The 4,496-nt window shown below is 36.3% G+C and overlaps 1 pseudogene; it reads left to right on the forward strand.

The window, feature by feature from the left end:
* Positions 1–430: 430 nt before the first annotated feature.
* Positions 431–1,377, forward strand: LOC118986985 (olfactory receptor 5B2-like; annotated as a pseudogene).
* Positions 1,378–4,496: the final 3,119 nt, after the last annotated feature.

A 4,496-nucleotide genomic window follows, 5' to 3' on the forward strand; every position in this document is an offset into this window, starting at 1 on the left:
GAATTAACAAGATTCAATCGTAGTTCAACCTTTCCCTCATGCTATCATTTTTATTATTGCCTGCACCTTTAAATATACTGAGAACAGGGCAGCAAACTGCACACAGAATTTGATTGGGTTGAGACTGGTTTTCACCCTTGCATCTTGAATCTTCTTCATGCCAGTTGTATAACTGTAGAATATCATTTAATCTCTCACATTCTTAATTTTAATGGTAAAATAAAAATTATAATACTACCTGTTGTATACACACATTCATATCTAAAGCTCTTAATGTTAGATCAAGATAATATTGCAGTACATATTATTAATGAAATAATGCACATGGTATTTATACATTTTAATTTCACTGCAATTTTCTTTATACTGGTCCCTGTTTTCCTTTACTTCTCACTGTTACTGGACAACTTATGATTCCCAAACAGCATTAATGGAGAACAGGACAGAAGTAACACACTTCATCCTCCTTGGACTAACCAATGCCCCAGAGCTGCAGGTCCCCCTCTTTGTCATGTTCACTGTCATCTATCTCATCAGTGTGGTTGGGAACCTGGGGATGGTCGTGTTGATTCTCTTGGACTCTTGTCTTCACACTCCCATGTACCATTTCCTCAGTAACCTGTCTCTGGTGGACTTTGCTTACTCCTCGGCTGTCACTCCTAAAGTCATGGCTGGGTTACTTATAGGCAGTAAGGTCATCTCCTACAATGAATGCGCTGCTCAGATGTTCTTTTTAGTAGCCTTTGCCACTGTGGAAAATTATCTCTTGGCATCCATGGCCTATGACCGCTGTGCAGCAGTATGTAAACCCCTACATTACACCACCACCATGACGTCAATTGTGTGTGTGCAGGTCTGGTCATAGGCTCCTATGTGTGTGGATTTCTGAATGCTTCTTTTTCAGTTGGGGACATATTCAGCCTTGCCTTTTGTAAGCCTAATATGGTTCATCACTTTTTCTGTGATGTTCCAGCTGTCATGGCTCTCTCTTGCTCAGGTACACACATGAGTGAAGTGTTTCTTGTTTTTCTGGCAAGCTTTAATGTCTTCTTTGCTCTTCTGGTTATATTAATTTCCTACCTATTCATATTGGTCACCATCTTGAAGATGCAGTCAGCTCAGGGGCACCGCAAGGCTTTGTCTACTTGTGCATCTCACCTCACTACAGTTTCCATATTCTATGGAACAGTCGTCTTTATGTACTTACAGCCCAGCTCCAATCATTCCATGGACACAGACAAGACGGCTTCTGTGTTCTATTCTATGGTCATCCCCATGCTGAACCCAGTGGTCTACAGCCTGAGGAACAAGGAGGTCAAGAGTGCATTCAAGAAGGTGGTTGAGAAGGTACATTTTTCTACAGGGTTGGGATTTTGACCTTGCAGTATGCACAATAACTTTGTTTAATGTCTCTCAGACTTTTCTCATCGATAATGTACCTTTTAAGCCCCATTGCCTTTAATTCCTGTGATGGCATTCTCATCTTTTCAAAAGATTTTGTCTAGTAAATAGAAAACATATTCAGAAATATAATATGTGAATGGGGATGGTTAAGGGAAAGCATTTGAAATTTTTGGACCTGCTCCTCAAATATTACTAATATTTGATTTTTTCACTTGTTCCACTTACATTTTCTCTATTACATGCAAATGCAAACATACATGTTAAACAGGGGCACAAATGAGCTGATGAACCAAAGCACATATTTGTGTACCACGTGGGCACTCACATTGGAGTAGGAAATTTGCCAGAGGTAAACCAAGTGTTGCTAATTTTTAATTAAAATAACTTAAGAATTTATTGAAAATATTATACATAAATTTTTTGAGTCATAACTATTTCTTTTATTGAATAACTGCTCTAAGATTCTGGGAATATAAAACAGAAAACTGTACTTGAATAAGAATTAAATAAAAAAAGATTCTGAATAGGAGAAAAGAATCGTGTACTTTTAAATAAAAGCATATACTCTATCGGCTTGTTTTATTGAGAAACACATAAACAGTATATCTTAAATGAATACACTTCTCTGTCTTGACTGAGTCATTTTGTAGAATCATGTTCACATTACAGTTTACAAAAGGATAAAACAATCACACAAATTTCTTAGCTTACCTCAGGGTGGTTTTGTACATGCTGTGGATTTGAATAAATGTGTAATGAATTGAATCTATCATTATAATATCATACAGAGTCTTTTCACTGCCCTAAAATTTTCTATATTCCATCTGGTCACCACTTGCTCCCCAAACCCCTGGCAATGACTGACCTTTTTGCCATCTCTGTAGTTTTACCTTGACCAGAATGTCATGTAGTTGGAATCACACAGTATGTAGGCTTTTAAGATTGGTTTCTTTCATAATCAGCATTTAAAGTTCCTGTGTGTGTTTTCATGGCTTGATAGATCATTTGTTTTTAGTACTAAATAATTGTACCACAGTTCACTTATCCATTGATACAATGAAGAACATCTTGGTTGCCTCCAGTTTGGGAGATGATGAAGAAAGGTGCTGTAAACATTCATGTTCAGGTTTTTGTATGGATGTAAGTTTTCAGTTCATTAGGGTAAATACCGAGGAGGATGATTGCTGGATTGTATGATAAGAGTATGGCTAGTTTTTAAAGAAAACTCCTACTGTCTTCCAAAGTGGTGGTTCCATTTTGCATTCCCACCAATCATGAATGGAAATTCCTTTTACTGCACATCCTCACCAGGGTATGGTATGTCCAGTGTTTTGAATTTTGGACATTTAATAGGTATATAGTGATATCTCATTGTTGTTTTAATTTGCATTTCCCTGATTAGGGGGAATATAATGTGGGTGAGCTTTTTAAGTTCTTATTTGTCTTCTGTATATTTTCTTTGTCGAGGTATCTGTTGAGGTCTCGGGCCTGTTTTATATCAAGTTGTTTGTTTTTTATTGTTAAGTTTTAAGAGTTCTTTGTGTATTTAAGATGACAATCCATTAGCAGATGTGTCATTTGCAAATATTTTCTCCAAGTTTGTGGCTTGTTTTACCATTCACTTGACACTGATTTTCCACAGAGAACTTTTTAACATTAATGAAGTGTAACTTCTTAATTATTTCTTTAATACATCATGCCTTCGGTGTTATATCTACAAAGTCATCACCATATCAAAGATCATCTAGGATTTTTCTCTGAGTTTTATAGTTTTATAATTTACATTTAGGTCTATGATACATTTTAAGTTAGCTTTTATGAAGGATGTGAGGTTTGTGTCTAGAGGATTTTTTTTTTTTGCATGTGGACATCCGGTTGTTCCGGCATCATTTGTATAAAAGAAGTGGTGCTAATTTATTGCCTTTGCTCCTCTGTCAAACTTGAGTTGACCATTCTTATATAGTTCTATTTTTGAGCTCTGTTCTATTCCACTGATCTATGGGCATATCCTTTCACCAAAAGCACATTGTCTTGATTATGTAGCTTTATAATAAGTGTTGAAGTTTAGTAGTGCCAGGCTAGCATTTCTTTCATGTGACTTCTACCTCTTTGGTTATATTGTCCATCTGTCCTTGCATGCTGTCTACTTTATCAGTTATAGTGCTTAGCATATTAATCATAGTTATTTTAAACTCTGGGTCTGAATCGTTCTAATGTCCTTATGAAGTTGACTTCCGAGGTCTCTTCAAATTGTGTTTCTTCTTTTTCGATATGCCCTGTAATTTTCTTTCGGAGTAGGTAGATATGGTGTACCAGGTCAAAGAAACTCCTGTAAATAGTCTTCAAGTATGCGGTGTGTGGTGTTGAGGAGAGGAAACAGTATATGATCTTGCAATCGGGTCTCAGTGTTTTAGTGAGCCTGTGCTTCTGTATGGGGAATTTAACAAGTGTTTCTCCATTTTTCTCCTCCTGCTTTAGGTGGGAGAGATGGTGGGAGCTGAGGAATAAGATAAATGGTTTGTAATATCTAGATAAAAGAATAGTGCTGCAATAAAATTATTTCACTATGAAATAGGTAATAATGTGAATAGACCTCAAATGCTCAAAGAAAGACAGACTCAAAGAATACTTAATCTAGGATTACAGTTAGCACATTCTTACAAATGCAAAATTATTTGGACAAAACTGTTCATTGGTTGTGAGTGGCAGTGGATGGGAGAAAAGTTTTAGCAAAGAAGATCAGAGGAATTTGTTTGAGTAAGTGATAGTGGTTTCTTGAATACCAATTGAACAAAATTCTTAGAACTATACATGAAATTGTGGATATTATAGTATTTAAATTATACATTAATTATAAATTGATTAAAAAGAAGACAACAAAAGACAGTAGAAAACCACACATGTAAAAAACAATGAAAACAACCAGCATGCCCCCATGGGTAATTTAATTGCTTCTCCCCGGGGTTAGTGGGAAGAAGGGCTATGGATGCTGTCACAGGAAAAATTCCCAGAGTGCTGCCTGTCTCTATAATTCCACATCTTCATGCACTGGCTTTGGAAATCCCAACATGACTCAATGTGACATCTTTGCA

The sequence above is a fragment of the Sturnira hondurensis genome, unplaced genomic scaffold, assembly GCF_014824575.4.
Source record: "Sturnira hondurensis isolate 20B ecotype Veracruz unplaced genomic scaffold, ASM1482457v3 Scaffold0004770, whole genome shotgun sequence".
Lineage (NCBI taxonomy): Eukaryota > Metazoa > Chordata > Mammalia > Chiroptera > Phyllostomidae > Sturnira > Sturnira hondurensis.